This window comes from Diabrotica virgifera, chromosome 6 (assembly GCF_917563875.1).
Source record: "Diabrotica virgifera virgifera chromosome 6, PGI_DIABVI_V3a".
Lineage (NCBI taxonomy): Eukaryota > Metazoa > Arthropoda > Insecta > Coleoptera > Chrysomelidae > Diabrotica > Diabrotica virgifera.
In genome coordinates, this window is record NC_065448.1 from 194,620,478 (window position 1) to 194,638,487 (window position 18,010).

General features: G+C 31.7%; 1 protein-coding gene across 3 annotated transcripts in view; it reads right to left on the reverse strand.

The window, feature by feature from the left end:
- LOC126886618 (estradiol 17-beta-dehydrogenase 11-like) overlaps nucleotides 1–18,010 on the reverse strand; it is a 315,249-nt gene that overhangs the window by 42,492 nt on the left and 254,747 nt on the right. The window lies entirely within an intron of this gene.

Consider the following 18,010-nt stretch of genomic DNA (forward strand, 5'->3'; position numbering starts at 1 on the left):
AAATTAAACTACTAATTAAACTACGGGAATATGCAATGACTAAAACTTAATTAACGAAAAAAATACTACCAAATGAGCCAATTTTATATGATACTGATATGATAATATATGATCAACCGAACGGTTCAACTGCCCACTTATGCCGATGATATTAGGTAATATTATGAGTAGAACATCAATAGGAGCACAGGAAACATACGCAGAGTTAAAAACTCAAACAAAAAGACTACAGTCCCTGGCCCTATTATTATGACCACCTATGAATTTCTACAAAAATCAGCTATTCCACTAGGTACGTTTTGTTTAAAATATGATTTTTAAATTTAATTTTGTTATGCAATGGTAATGTTATGCATTAACTATAATATATTTAATAATAAACAGCAATAAAATATTTGAAAATATTACATATTTATATTTTTTTAATATTTTGTTCAACTTCTGACCATAATCAGATGGAAAATATTTGGGAGCTTTTAAAACGAGAAATTTCCGATGAAATGGTCACTAACGAAATTGTTTTGATTAAAGGACTAATATATCGTTGAAACCACAATGACAAATTTAAGCAAAAAAAATTTAACTGCATTCAAAATATGCCAAGAAGAGTACTAGCGGTAATCAAAGTTAGAGGGGGCTCAGCAAAATATTGAAAAAATAAAAATATGTGATACTTTTTAAATATTTTATTGGTGTTTATTTTTAAATATAATACATTTAATAATAAACAGCAATAAACCATTTGAAAATATCACATATTTGTATTTTTTTAATATTTTGCTGAGCCTTTGCTAACTTTGATTACCGCTAGTACCCGGCTTGGCATACTTTGAATGCAGTTAAATTTTTTTTGCTTCAATTTGTCATTGTGGTTTCAACGATATGTTAGTCCTTTAATCAAAACAATTTCGTTAGTGACCTTTTCATCGGAAATTTCTCGTATTAAAAGCTTCCAAATATTTTCCATCTGATTAAGGTCAGAAGTTGAACAAAATATTAAAAAAATATAAATATGTAATATTTTCAAATATTTTATTGCTGTTTATTATTAAATATATTATAGTTAATGAATAACATCAACATTGCATAACAAATTAAATTTAAAAATCATATGTTAAATAAAACGTACTTAGTGGAATAGTTGATTTTTGTAAAAATTCATAGATGGTCATAATAATATGGCCAGGGACTGTAGGTCTGGAAATCAACACAGAAAAAAACAAAAATAATGATACAGACGAGAAGAAATATCTGTGTTCGCGAAATCGCGTTTAAAGTTTGCAATAATATGTTCTAGTTATACTTTTGGAGTTTTTACAGGAATGTATCCCTCAAATTTCTTTTAAATGCTTTTGATCAATTAAATATTTATTTCTCTCAATAACATAATCGATAAATATTATAAATAAACCATATAACTATTATAAAAAAAATAATATACTTTTTCTTACATGGACTTAACACAATTTGCACAAATATCATGAACTTAACACGCTTAACGCATAATACAAACTATTACAAAAAGCATATAAAATAATATTTAATAATATTAATGGTGATTCTTAAGACCAAAAAAGCAGGTTTTAATAAATAATAATAAACATAAACCAAGTAAGTAATAATACAAAGTAAGTAATATAATACAAAAAATAAACAAAAACTGATATGGAAAACAAATCAATATTTTTTTAAGTTTTATTATTTAGTATTTACATTTTTTCCCTTCTTCCTGACAGTTTGTTTCGTTGATTTATTTTCTTGGCAACTGTCATTTTTTTCGTGGTTTTCACATTTGCTTCCTTTTTTGTCAACTAGTTGCACTATCTCTTCATTTTCTTCATCAGGAATGTCATCAGTGTAGGTATCTTCTGCTTCACGTGAGGTTATTAAGTATTTATAGAATTGGTTAAATACTGGTGAAATGTATGGAAGCAGGTTGAGGAGGTCATTTTTTTTCTTCATAGGTATAGGATTTTGTCCTGGGTAACGTAAACTAGGGTCCATTTTGCTAATGGGTTTTTGCCTCTTCTTTTGAAAATAATGCATTGAAACGGTTGATTAAGGTCTAAAGGATTCTTATAGTAAATTATTCCAGGCTCGTTTTTGACAAAATTCAAACACTGTACATCTTTCCAGCTAAAATTGTTTCCAACAACATCATCTTCTCGCTGCTGAAGGTCGGTTTTTAGCAGCTTGTCATAGAAAGCAGCTTGTCGCAGCAGTCATAGAAGCTATCTTGATTTATCTCCTTCACCACGAAAGGGCGTTTCTTACCAGTGCTTTGTATAATTTCGGTCCAATCATGAGGATGGTGAAACATCCAGCAAAAGCTGTTTTATTTTTTTCAAAAAGGGCGTGTGATGTATCGCACTCAATGTGCGTGTGGCTAGATCCATAAAATTATGATTAATCTCTTCCAAATTAGGAGAATTCTGCAGGGCTACCATGCACATATCTGCTACATGAGTATTCTTGTTTTGACCACCACATGTATCTGAGTACATGGTCAAACTTTTCAAACTTTTCAAACTTTTCAAACTTGATAATTTGTATACATATGAGCCAACTTCATTAGCACCTCTACCAGCTACACCTGCATGCCAAAGGTAACAGTAAGTTGTGCCATCACTGCAGTCGTAGACTGTTAGGTGACTGTTAGATTAAAAGTCCAAAGTTGGCGTTTGTCGAATGCTACAGAACTGTGCACGAGTGGAGTGGGAAAGCATTGCTGCATGTCAAATGTCACAGTTTTGGTTGAATCGTTAACTTTTGAATTTCCTTTGTCTAAATTTTTAGACTCATACGCACACTCCGCGTTATATGATCGTCAAATGTTAAAAAACAAATTTTTTCCCACAATCTCGTCTTAAGTAGTGGCTTTCACAAGCTGGGATTCCAATTAAAAATTGATTTACTTTATTCCTTTCTTCTTCAGTTATAAAGGTTTTTCTAAAATTTTCTCTTTCATCCAGTTAGATTACGCCCGAAGAAGATGATCTTTTCTTTTGAATAATAGTTTATAGGTATCTCCCACTTTCTCCAAATACTTTTAGTAAAATAGCTAAATCAGCTTTAAAGGCGTGCGGTGTACAGAGAGTCAACGTAATAACTTATATATTATTAGTGTACAGTGTGTTAAGTCGCAAAATTGTGGGACTTAACACACTTTACACTACTTCTGTCTTCCTGTTTCTTAAATAATGTTTAGTGTAAAGAGTGATATGTCTAATTTCAGGACTTAACAAGCTTTACACAGTTAGTATTGATTATTTTTCATTTGTGTAAAATGAATATCTCAGTTTAGGAATGGAATTGGACTTGACAAATTATACACACATGTAGATATCATATTCTAACATACAGATAGTGCATTGGCTAATTTCGACCATTTTTGGACTTAACTCGCTTTACGCACAGAGCACAGATATAGTCCCACAAAACATTATATATGAAGATAACATTGAAATGGTTGGAAAGTTTACATACCTGGGAGTAGAACTATATGCCGACGGATCAGAAGATGGAGAAATACGAAAGAGAATAACGCAGCAAACAGAGCTTATTTTGCCCTCTCCCATATATTTCGGTCTAAAAATGTCCACCGAAATACAAAGATGAGAATCTATAAAACCTTAATCCGACCAATAGCATGCTATGGCAGTGAAACATAGGTCCTGAAAGAAACATCCAAAAACAAACTCGACATATTCGAAAGGAAAGTACTGAGGAGAATACCTACTAGGACCTGTAAGGGAAAACAGAATCTTCAGAAGTCGATACAACAACGAGCTTTATCAACTTTATAAGGAAACACCCCTGTCAGACTTCATTAGATTACAAAGATTGCAATGGGCCGGGCATGTGATAAGAATGGGAGAGGATAGGCTACCAAAAAGAGCACTGAATGCTAGAATGCAGGGAAAGAGACCGGTTGGAAAGCCAAGAAAGCGCTGGGAAGACACAATAAACAGCGACGCACAAGCCCTTATAGGAGTCCGTGTATGGAGAAGAGCAGCCACAGACAAGCAAGGGTGGAGGCAAAAAATAAAGATGGTCAAGGCTCAATTTGGGCTGTAGTGCCGTAGAAGAAGAAGAAGATATGATATATTAGAATTCTATATTGTTTATTTATTTTTTTCGGGAAATATAACAGAGAGAGAGAGAAATTACTGTTGCCTTGGAAGAGTGCAGGCAGAAGTGAAAACTTTTATAGGCAGGCATGAAAACCATCTCCAATTGTTTCATTTTTCTTCTTCTTCTCGATGTGCCTATCCATGACGAATGTTGGCGATTATCATGGCAATCTCTTTTTGTTAGCGTCCAGTTTCGCTTCCATACTCGACTGCTGGTCTTATTATGGTCTTATATATCTGGATTTTTGCACCCCGTGAGAGAATTTTTGACTTCATTAAATGTTCCATTGCAAAGAAAGATCTGTTTACGCCATTATTCGCGTTTTAACTTCTCGTTCTATATTGTTGTTACTGGTGATTGTTGCTCCCAGATATTTAAACTCTTTAACCCCTTCGAAGTTATGATCGTTTATAGTCATATTTTGCCTTATTCACCGTCGTTCTTGTTTTAAAATGATGTATTTTGTTCTTCAATTGTTTTTAGACCGATGTTTAATACATCTTCTTCATAGCTCGCGCAAATATCCTGAACTTTTAATGTTGATTATGCTACTGTATCTACGTCATCGGCAAAGGCGATTACCATTTTTGCTCCCCGAGCAGCCATGTCTGGTTTGATTTTGGATACATTTTTCGCATGACATATTCTAAGACCAGGTTAAACAACAATGGGGATAACGGATCTCCCTGTCTCAGTTCAGAATTTATGCAAAAAGCATTTGATATTTTGCTCCTATTCTAACTTGGGCAAAGGAGTTACTTACACACATTTTCCTAACCGCAGCTAGTTTCTTGGGTATGCCCAGCTCGACCATTGTCTTCTATAGTATTGGATGATTAATTGAATAATAGACAGAGAAGGAACACATAGAAAAATATTTTATGATAATATCTATTGGGTACGAACTATTTGCCGAGAAAGACCCAAAACAGAAAAGAAATTGCCAAAATTGTTGACGATCTTCGTTAGGAGAAGGCACTCGAAGAAAAAACAATAACATCGAAGGTGATATGAGAAAAAGGGGGAGACAAAGAGGACTGGATGAAAATTCTTGAAGAGGCTAGGCCACACACGGTGGAAAAGCCAGAATAAGGACGATGTATATCAGACGATATTGCAATATTGAAAATATTAACGAAACCACCATCGGTCAGAAAATACTTCTCTTTAGGAACGTAATGTAAGGCATTAAAGAAAAATATAGTCTGCTAGCCTAAATGAGCTAAAAACCGCTGACGAAATAAAGGTCAGCAGCTTTTATTATTTATTAACCCTCGTAAGGCGGTGCTTAGATTCTTACGTAAACAACGGTGCGGGGTGCATTTGCACCCCATCCGTATATCCATTTTATTTATATGTGAACGTTGGGGAAATTGATTTGAAAGATAATTAGGACTTGTTTTTCATATTAGGAAATATAATTTTACAAACAAAGTACCTACTCATTTCTTCTTAAAAACAATATTATCGCTGCAAGACAAACGCATGAAATTTTTCACAGAGTGAGCAACACAAAGTTTTTACACACAATACAGTTATGCCAGGACTTTCAGTCTTTTTTCTCTGACATAAATTACACCGACATTGTCCCATAGCTCTGTTAGTTCCAGGTGTAACAGCAGAAACGTCGAAACGTCTAATTCAGGATGAAATTTTCATCATTTGCACCTTACAGTCATTTTTCAAAAAAAAAACACATAAACGCAAAGAGTTTTAAATGCTGTAATGGGTGGAATGCGTTTAGAATTGAATTTAATGCGAAGAAAAAATGGACAAAAATCAAAAAAAATATTAAAAAAGATAGGTGAGAAAAACAAGGTCTGGGGTGCAGCTGCACCCCGCACAGCCTTACGAGGGTTAAACGCGATGAAAATGACGTCAGGATACCAAGATATTTATTTATAAAAATATTCGAATTCGATTAAAAATATTTTTCCTTATCCACTGTATACGTAACGGAAATGGTTCTCTCTCGTTTACAACTTGCTTTGCATATGTTGTAATAGACGTTTTATTGTCAATTCTTTGTTTTACTCGCAGAGTAGTAGGTAGGACCAATTTAGTGAAAACAGAAAGCCGCGATTTCGTGACTGATACTTGAATATATTAAAATTTCGTAACTGGTAAATATACGAGAATTTCCAAGTTTTGCTTGATTTAATAGTGCAGTCACAGAAGGTGGATATGAGCTATTTTTTGTATTAAACTAAAAGTCAAACTATTAGACATGCACGTCATAGATTTAATGACATCATAACCCACGGACTACGGTTGCCTAGAGCCTAGATCGACTAACCAATGAACATTAAGGGTGCGATTACGTCACGAGAGTGTACTGTCATTTGAATCGTAATATGATTTTTTTCGAATCCTGAGAAAACCAAGTATTTTAGAAAAATTTAAACGCAGGATGAAAGATTACATTATTACCGAGGGCGGAAAGCCCCTTAGAATAAACAAGCAGTTTCTATTGAATGAAATATTTGAAATTAAATATCACACTTCTCTTTTATTTTCAGCCCTGTAACTTATTAAAATAAACATTATAGAAGTTTTCAGGGACTTTCGGCCTTCGGTAATAATGTAGTCTTTCATTCTGAGTTTAAATTTTTCAAAAATATTTATTAGTTTTCTCAGGATTCGAAAAAAATGAATACAATTAAAACACATTGAGAATTTTGACATGCGTCAAAATTTTGTATTAACTCAATGTAAAATTCTAAACTGTTGAATTCCAGCTTCCCTAATTTTTACATCAAAAGACATTAGAAAATATTTGTAGAGGATTGAAATCTGTATTGAAAACAACTGTTAAAATTGGTCTACGTAATTAAACATATTCCAAAATTTTGTAAAAATGTAATACATTTTAGTTTTCAGCCCAAACTTAGGCCACACACAATGCAATAATGTTCACATTTTTGAACTGTCAATATTTTTATTTTATCATCTATTGTTTAAAAACAATACAGTTGATAAGATACCCTCAGTTGCGGAGAAAGTATTAATAATAAAGATTTTTTATTCAGTCAATGGTGTGAGCACTGTCAGTTAAATAGTAACGTGTGGCCTAACTTTTACACGCATACCTATTGTGGCAAATGTATCATATTTTTCAAAATTTTGGAATGCATTTAAATCGTAGAATAATTTTAACTTTTGATTTTAATACAGATTTTAATTCTCTACAAGTATTCTCTCATGACTTTTGATGTAAAATAATTAGGGAAGCAGGAATTCAACAATTTAGAATTTTACATTGAGTTTCCTATGGCCCTTTTTACGATTCACCACCCGGTATAAGATAAAATGTGTACTATTTGTCTTATTATTTCATAATAACACAAATAATACACATATATACACAATAACACACATTCAATGATCGAAAATCATTTAAAAATATGGGAATGTGTACTCTTGTGACGTAAAGTCAAAAATATAAGTCTCCCCACCACCGTCGGTCAAGACAACCGTAATAAAGTCTAATAACCGTGAACCGTAGTAATGTCTAAGAACCGTGATCATAACCCACCGGTACAAACTTGACGGCAGAAAATAAATGTTTAGCAAATTGTCCGTCAAGTTTAGAAGGAAAGCGCTGTTGCCAAATAAAAAACATATTTGTATTTACCGCAGCAGCTACCGGCTACACTGTTTCTCTTTGTCTTTAAGAGTGTGAAACAAAGATAACTATCTGTAATATAAGTTAAAATCCTGTTGTCCTATAGGGACATCTTCTTTTATGGCCTTTGGGAGCTGTGCCCATTTAGCCATTAGCAATCAACAAAAGTAACATGGTGCCAACTTGCGCTTTTACTCTGGGGTTGGATGCCACCCTTTCTCGAAGGTGAAAATTATTTTATTAAAAATAACCCCAGAAATCGATAAAAGGAAAAATTCTAAGCAAAATTTGGTGTATAAAATTATTAAAATAAATTAATACTTTTTGAGCTTTCCAAGATAGCCCAGGTCGCATCTGTAAAAATATTAGTACATTTGGACGTTAAGAGGTGACTCAAATTTTTTTGCAGAAATTGCTTGAAAATAAATCAAATAATAATATTTGAGTTATCCTCCCTCTCAAAAAAGTTCGGAACATTGTTTAAATAATTAAAATGTCAAAAAATTAAGGAAAAATTCGATTTTTTTCTTCGTTTTCTTTATTATAACTTTAAAAGTATTCATTTCCGAGAAAAGTTGTACTGACATAAAAGTTGCGTAATTAAATTTCCTACAATATAAAATTGGTTACAAATTTAAAAAATAGTCACCCTTGTTGCAAAATAACAATAATTGCGAAAAAACCATACAAAAATAAGTATTCGCATTTTACGTTTTTCAACCATTTATGCTATACTTAGGACCTTCATATTTCACCCAGAAAAACTTTATGATACAGTAAAATAATACTGTAAATTTCATTAAGATCGGTTTATTAGATTTTGCAAAATAAATTTTGCAATCCAGCTTTCGCAAAAAACATTCATTTTTTCAAAATGTTACAGGACTGAAAATAAAGCAGATAGCAAGTTGAATTTTTTTTTGCTTATAGAAGTGTACTGTACCTTTCATTTGCAATTTTGCAAAATTAAGTTCGATTAACACGACGGCGTCAGGAATTTTTTTAAATAAACATTAATTATTGGTGATACGCGCAGGACAGCGGATAGTTTACTCTGATTGGGCATTCCAATGTCCTTTGATAATGATTGATACATTTTAGTTTTTATTACACTTCGATATAAATAAATAAATTTGTTTATTGCTAAATAAAAACACATACTCTATCCTTTGAAATAACACTTTTATTAGCAAAAACTTTCTTTGTTCATATATAAATATATGTTCATATATTTAACTTAGAGAATAAAAGTTTATTATTTTAAAACATATGCAATTGTTTAAACAATATTTCACAAACAATAATAAAATTAGTTTGATTTTTTTGTAACTAAAATATTAAAATACAACAAAATATAGAGTAAAAAAATAATATATTAGATAAAGATTGGAAGAAATTTTGGTGGAAATCAACTTGTGTGAATCGAACACCGCTGTCCTGCGCGTAGCACCAAAAATTAATGTTTATTTAAAAAATTTCCTGACGCCGTGGTAATTAATCGATTTTAATTTGGCAAATTGCAAATGAAAGGTACAGTACACTTCTATAAGCAAAAAAAATTTCAACTTGCTATCTGCTTTATTTTCAGTCCTGTAATATTTTGAAAAAATGAATTTTTTTTGCGAGAGCTGGATTGCAAAATTTATTTTGCAAAATCTATTGAACCGATCTTAATGAAATTTACAGTATTTTTTAACTGTATCATAAAGTCTTTCTGGGTTCAATATGAAGGTCCTAAGTGTAACATAAATGGTTGAAAAACGTAAAATGTGAATACTTGTTTTTGTATGGTTTTTTCGCAAAAAAATCGAAGTTTTCCTTAATTTTTTGACATTTTGATTATTTAAACAATGTTCCGGACCTTTTTGAGAGGGAGGATAACTCAAATATTATTATTTGATATATTTTCAAGCAATTTCTGCAAAAAAATTTGAGTCACCTCTCAACGTCCATCTCAAAACAGATGCGCCCTGGACTAAGATCAAACACGGTATGCGGCAAAATAAATATTACTGAAATGCGCAGGCGTCAAATTTGTATGTGTTGTGCGTCGAAACGTAATGAGTGGTTTCCGAACGTCATTATAACATATATGTGAATATCGTGTTAATGTTATGCTTTAGGATGATTCTGTGTTACAGAAAATTTTTTAGGTCATACGGAAAAGGTCCCGAAAACGCCCCAAGCGCAGTGGCGTGCTGGAACTTTTCAAGCGGCCCGGTGATTTTATAGAAAAGCGGCCTCCTATCCTCATTTTACCTTCTATTATCAGGATGTTTTATTCGTTATTTAAAAAAAAAACAAACAAAAAAAAATATAAATTATTTTTGAATCAAACATAAAACTTCGAATTCAACGATTTTTTTAATTTGCTATATTATTTCATTTAAGAATAATAATCTTACAAATCATAAATGACATGTATGACAATATTGTACGCAGTATCGCAGAAACCATAATTTCCTGAATAAATATAATATGAATTTGATGTAATTACGATAAAAGTAAAATAAAACTTTGAGAATTTTTCAATTATGTATTAAGCTCAATTATTTTAGTAAATTAATTATACAAGAGAGTACAAATGCAAGAAGAGTGCAAATATTTTAATTTAAAAATATTTAAAATGTTAATACAACGCAATAATTGAGCAAATAGATTTTTGAGCAAATACGTCGATTATTCCATCATTTTTAAGCTCATACAAAGCTTCTTTCTCTATAGCCATTAGCACGTAACTAATTAAAGTACTTCTTAACCGATTTTTTATGTATTTCAATGTTAAAAAGCTTTTTTTGCAAGATACTGGTGTCATCGAAAGAATTAATAAATGCTTTATATTATACTATTTAAATTTGGATAAGCACACAGCACACTGATATAAGTTGTACTTATGCAAAACAGCGTAACAGCAAGCTATACAATCTTTACACTTTTTAGTACCACACGGAGGTGAAGTTTTCACGATATCAACATTGTCATTTGTTACTTCATGTTCATTTTCACTTAGATTAATAATGTCATATTATCATCCTTCATATTTTCTGTAGACTGAACATATTCATCATTAACTCGATCTTCTATAATCTCAGTATGTATGTATTTTGCAAAATCCTATTTTTAATACAATCCATTTATCAGAAAAATCCACGAGTTCTTCTCTAATTGCAGTCGCAGATATGGTAGGATAAAAATTTCTCAATTTTTCAGTATACCATTTTTTATTGTATCAAAATTTCTAGGATGTAGAGTGCTTAGATCATCATAAAACAATTTGATTTGTCTTGATCAAATCGTTTTTCGATACTTCCAATAATTCGGTCAAAAATGTGCAAGACGTTTTTCCATTTTTTATTCTGCAGAATACATACATGTTTGAAGGAAACTGGAAAACCTTAAATATACTTGTGTATATGAAAATAAATAATATTATCTGTAGCAATCTATTTATGTATATAGACTATAGAGTCTTATTCATTTACTTAAGCTGTATTTTACAATAAAAAAAAAATTAATTTTGTTTAAATGTTTTATTAATATTAGCAAAATTAACATCCGATTAGAAATTTAAAAAATATATTTTTTATTACATCTAAAAATATTTGTGAAAGCTTATTTGACCGGCCTCAAGAGGCCGCGGCCTCTCGGTGATTGCACCGATTCATTTATATGGCCAGCACGCCACTGCCCAAGCGTACGCCCGGTTTCATAATCAACTTAAGGGCACCCGAAGTCCCATTTAACGACAATGTTAACCTTATGCCACATATCTCTGTAACCAAAGCACTTAGAGACCTAATTTTTCTTTTATTTTGAAACTAGATGTATTGTTTAGTCCCGCGTAGATTTTTGTAAAGTTAGAGTGAAAGAAACATTTATTTTAGAATTTTTTAAAATACTCTTACAAAAAAACCCAAAAACGTTTGGATTTAATTTTTTATTTTACTTGTTTTTCTCCATTTTTCAATAGAACTTTACGCGGGACTTGATATTATCTATCTACAACTACTGTAAAAATTTATACCTTCTATCATCTACTAAGGATCCAGAGATATTTGACATCAAAAGTTAAAAACCTAGTATTCGGGAAATCACAAAAACATAAAACACTGTAATAGGCTATAAAGCTACCGGTACACGGTAAGTTGAGTGCAGACGTTCAAAAAAACAAATAATTTTGTATTCATGGATATTTTATACTATAATGTGTTATATATCGTTGGATAGAAAAGATTTCAGAGAATAATTTTTAATCATGATCAAAAAAAATTAAAAAATTCAATTTTCGGACTTTGGCTGCCCTTAAAGTGAACATTAACTAAAGTTCACTTTAATGTGTATTACAATTCCATTCATAAAGGTACCAACTTAAAATTAAAGTCCACTTTAACTTTATTATGAAATCGAGCGTTAAAATCATTTGTTGATGCATTTAGGCTAAATAAGCAGACAACACGGTTTCTTGGATTCGAACTGCCCGACGTAATAGTCGAGCACCTCCTTCACAGTGATCGTGGTCCTATTTGGTCTGCTGTATCCGGCCATGGTCTATTGGACCCGTATTTCATTGAAGCAAACGATGGAACGCCGATAACTGTTAATCAGAACTGCTACATTGTCATATTTCTACATGATCTTCAGCGATTTTGTCGTGCCAGGAACCTATCACTTAATTAGACATGGTTTCAGCAGGACGGGGCAACCTGTCACATGACCAGGAATGCTCTTAGAATGCTGCGCAATAATTTTGAAGATCGCCTTATTTCGCGTGGTAATTATTCTCCATACCAGACCTAACGCAATCATATGGGGAATGCTGAAGGAGGCTGTTTTTCGTACCGATTTACCGTTTGATATTCCGAAATTGCGAACTAAAATTGATTTTTTTGTGCCATTCAACAGGATTAGTTCACAGACATGACTGAGAACCTTCGTGAACGCTACGAAAAAGGCTTGAAACTGAACGGGAGACATCTTGAACATTTGATTTATCGTGAAAATATTTACAAGGCTATGTCATATATACTAAATACATTTAAATATTCATTTCAGTACTGTTTATTTTGCCGCATACTCTATTTTAATTTTTTGCGAAAAAAGTATGTTTTCAAGCGGTTTTTCATAAATAACTCAAAAATTATAAGTATGTACAAAAAAATTATCATTACCAAAATTGGAGCTACTAAAAAAAGAATGGAATGGAATGACCACATAAGCCGAATGACAACAAATAGAGTAGTCAGGACGGCGAGAGACGGTTCTCCAATAGAAAGACGATCAGTGGGAAGACCACGAAAACGATGGAACGACAACTTACTAGAGGCACATTGAAAAAACAGACAGAGTCATGTCTATACAAAAAGAAGAAGAAGAAAAAAGCGAATGCTTGGTGTGGCTATATAGGAGAATGCTTAAATTCCCGTGGACTGACCGAGTCACAAATGAGGAGGTCCTCAGAAGAATGAAGAAGAACCAATAGGTACTGATCACCATCAAATCTCGAAAATTACAGTACTTCGGACACATTATGCGAAATGAATCCAGATATGCCCTTCTACAAGCCATTCTGCAAGGAAAAATATTTTGAAAACGGGGTCCAGGTAGACGAAGAACATCCTGGCCAAAGAAACCTCAGAACCTGGTTCAACACAACATATGTGTAGCTGTTCCGCGCTGCGGCGAATAAAGTAAATATTGTTATGATGATCGCCAACATTAGTCACATATAGGCATATCAAGAAGAAGAAGAAAAAAAAAAACGAATAAATTCTTTACCCTTTACTAAAAAAGAATGTGTGTGTACTTTGTAGTTATACTTCTATTATATGATTTCAATGAAATAAATATACTTTCAACAGGTTATTTGTATTTTTTTTAAAGATTAAACTAATTTTTACTTACTACTTTCCAAAAACTTTTATTAAAACAATACCAAAAATAAAAAAAAAATTAGAAAACACACGGGATTCGAACCGGGGACCTCTCGATCTCCGGTCACACGCTCTACCACTGAGCTATACTCCCTTTGCTTTCACAGGTTACAAGATTTCTCATACATACTGACAAATTTAATAGACCAAGGGAAGTATACAAAAATACCTAAATTTACTTACTATTATTATAAAATATCTTATTCCCGAGGAAGACAAATCCAAAGACACAAAAATTATAATAAATATATTTACTAAAAACACTAATAATATATTCTTTTCACGCACACCTTATTTACGCTACATAAAGATGTAGCGACTAATACCATACTAACGGTGGGCGCATGCGCCGGGAATGTAAAAATTCACCCTCGTGTCTAAAGAAGTATAACTTCAAAAATCTTTTAATATTAATTCAAAGTGAGTTATAGGTATAGAGTCATAAGTCATAGTAATTTAATGCATATTTATTTCGGTGAGTACTCAAAAGTATAACGGGAAAACGATGTATTTTATAACATATACTTACTAAACACTTGTCAAAGTACTCAAAAATACCTATCAAATGAGCTCCAGAAGAAGTTAAAAGCCTCAAAATTTATGATCCAAAAATTTTTCAAAATTTGTGCTCTAAAAATTGTTACAAAAAAATAGTATTGTTTTTTTTTATAGAATAACTCTGTTAATTTTTATGATATCAGGTTTATCCAAAAACTAGTTAAAAGGTAATTTCAAGGGCAATAAAATTGTATGAAACTTATTATTTTAAATCCCATATTTTAAAAAATAAAAGGTTAAAGGGCCTCTTGCATGGTTCTGGTAGTAAAATTTTTATCCTACAAAAATTAAAAAAAAAACAAGTAAAACCTTTGCCAACGAATATCATTTTTTACGTATAACGAGTATTTTTGGAGTTATCCAAAGAAAATGAAATTTACGAAAATTTGAAAAATTCTGATTGTTTTAAATCAAATTTCTTTTGCTTGAATATTTAGATTTGAGTACTCGCCAAAAAAATATACATTAAATTTCCTATAACTCACTTTGAACTAAGAGGCAACAGTAGCGATCAACAGGTAGCAACAAACGCGGTCCAAGATTGCGGCTGTAACTTTGAATATTTTGTCGAGATATTTGGCACAAATATTCGTAATGTAATAAAGAATGGCGGTACAGAGCCCAATTGGAGAAATATGTTAGTATGTGGAAATTAAACAACTAAATAAAATATTGCAAAAAGGAGCCTGTACCGCCATTAAGAAGAATAAAAAAATACACTTTCTTCAAATAAACTTTGTTATCCCATGCCTAGATTTTGTGTCACATTGCATCTACTAAAAATCGGTTTTCTATAACAAGAAATCGAACGTGACTGACTCGGCAATATTTAGCGCGCCTATGAGTATAAAAATTTTTTGGGTGTCGAAATATTTATAAATATAAAAAAGATTTGGGCGTCGAAACGTTAATAAAATTATTTTTTTCATTTTAATTGTGGCTTATTTCCCATATAAATAATTAATCATAAAAATGCCACAAGGAAATAGCTTCAGAACAATAGTATAAAAATTATTGTATTTAATAGTATAATGTCACTGTCAGTGTCGAATTACCTACGCACTGTTGCCTCACTGTTGAAAGTTCGCAGAACTTTCGAAAAACAAAAATATTGATGACGCGCTACTGTTTACTCTTAATAATAAAAGGATTTTCATGTAAGGAATTTATTCAATTTTTTGCATGATTGCGTCTCAGTTTTTTTATAATTATTGTAGGCAGGACCCTGGTTTATCCCGAGATGCATGAACGGAGCCGAGAAGCCGGCCAGCCTCCGTTGCTATTGCTCCGCGCAGCGCAGCAGGCGTTTAGGGAGACCCGGTCTCCTAACAGTGGCATCTACGGTGCCATCACACGCTGCCAACGGAGGCTAACTAGCTTCTCGGCTCCGTTGCCGTTGCGTGCATCTCGGGACAACGAATTTTAGGGTCCTGACTAAAAATAATGAAAAAACTAAAAGTGCGAATCTTGTTATGAAATTTGGTATTTGGGGTTAGAATAATATATGGAACAACTTGTTCAAATAACTTTTTCCGATATTTGTAACGCAAAGCAAAATATCGGTAATTTATCATGTTTTTGGATTCGCAGTAGGCCGCGTTTAGAATTAAAAAAATTCAGTTGAGTATCTTAAAAAATGTGAACCTTCAACCTATATGGACTGCAAAACTTCAAATCTGTATTTATTTTGATATGCGTATTTACTTACAAAGATGGAATTGTTAACAAATAAACGACACAAACTTTGGTATTAAACTTTTACAATTAGACTAATTATTTTTAAAATGATATGATATTATGACATTATGAATTATGATGATATGTATTATGAATTGTAAATAAAAAATGGTGAAAAAATGGGGCCTTACATTACATTTTTTGGCGCATTTTTTTGCTAGTGCAAATTTGTCTAGATATTTTAGAGTTAGGTATAGCCTCCCTTATTGTAAAAATCACGAGCCGCCACTGGGTGACATCCACCCCCAGGGCAAAAGCGCAAGGTAGCACCATATAAGTGTTCTTTCTTGAGGTATCCTCTAACTACTCACCAATTTTCATGAAAATCGATGAAGGTTTAATGAAATAAGAGGTGAAAATATTCAGTGACTGCACTATAAGAAGATGCTACTGTTAAGATTGAGAAATGTTTAAAATTGGAAAAGAGTAAGATAACTGCAAAACTATTTTATCTATTTTATGGTATTAAAATATCTGTACTGGATACTTTGGCGAGTGGGTTAAAAAATTTTGTTCGTGCAAACAAGTATGTGGTAATATTATGCATGTGGGTAAAATTCAAAGTATCTTATATAATAATGTATAATTTACCATAAAATAGCAGAAATACCTAATTTCTCCTGTAATTAGTATTTTCCTTTATTAATTTGGAACAATTTATGGTTTGTATTGTATAAGCAGCATTTATCTGATAAATTGTGCTTGACGTTCGTTTAAATACTTAATTAAGAGGATCGGTACGTATTTTCGGCTGCAATGCTATTCAAATGGGGATTCATTTTTTTCGAATCCTGAGAAAGCTAATAAGTATTTTTGAAAAATTTAAACGCAGAATGAAAGATTACGTTATTAGCGAGGGCCGAAAGTCCATGAAAACTTCTATAATGTTTATTTTAATAAGTTACAGGGGTGAAAAACTAAGAGAAAATTTAGTGTGATTTTTAATTTCAAATATCTCATTCAAAATAAACTTTTTATTTATTCTAAGGGACTTTCGGCCCTCGGTAATAATTTAGTCTTTCATTCTGCGTTTAAATTTTTCAAAAATATTTATTGGTTTTTTCAGGATTCGAAAAAAATAAACATAATGCGTAATATTTTCCAAATCTATCTTTGTCTTACAACGCACTCAGCCGAATATAATATTGTCAGCATATACAGGGTGAGGCAGATAAAAGTTCTATTAGAAATATCTCGAGAACTAAAGGAAACAGAATCATGAAAATTGGAATGAAGGGGTTTTGAAGAGTGATCTCTTTAATGAAAAAATTTTCATCGAATTGCTACTTCCGGTTATACCGGAAGTGGCTTATAACTTCGTTTTTTTAAATGGAACATCATGTATATTTTTACATTTTTGGATTCTCCTGGATGTCTTCTTTCTTAAAATATGAGGTAATGTTATACAGGGTAGTTTAAAAGATAATTACGTTTTTTTTCTGAATTTCTTAGCAACATTCACACCCTGTAGAATTGTAGTAGTTTGACATCAAAAACTCTATTTATGTTCAAATGATTTTTAATATAATCTACTATTGTTAAAAATTGTTAGTATAGCTAAATGTTGAATTGTACTATACAGGGTTGGTCGAAACTCGGAAAGAGTATTTTCTGAGTTTTCTTAAATGGAACACCCTATATTTTATTATTGTAATGAAATGATATTTTATGCTATTTTTTTATTTCTTAAGCATTCCCTATACCTAACTGCTTTAATTTGTGAGTAATTGGTGATTCAAGCCAAACATTAATTTTAACAAAAAATACGTGAAATTTTATTAGGTTGGTCGTGAAAATATTCAATCACAAATAATTTTTCGGAAATAAATACATACTAATCTAGACTGATCTTTAAAATTGCCAATAATAGTTGAGCTATCAAAATACCTACGTAGTTAACATTCTTGGCGCGATTAACAATTAAGCATAAATTAAAGAATTTAGGTATAGGGAATGCTTAAGGAATAAAAAGGTACCATAAAATTTCTTTTCATTACAATACTAAAATACAGGGTGTTCCATTTAA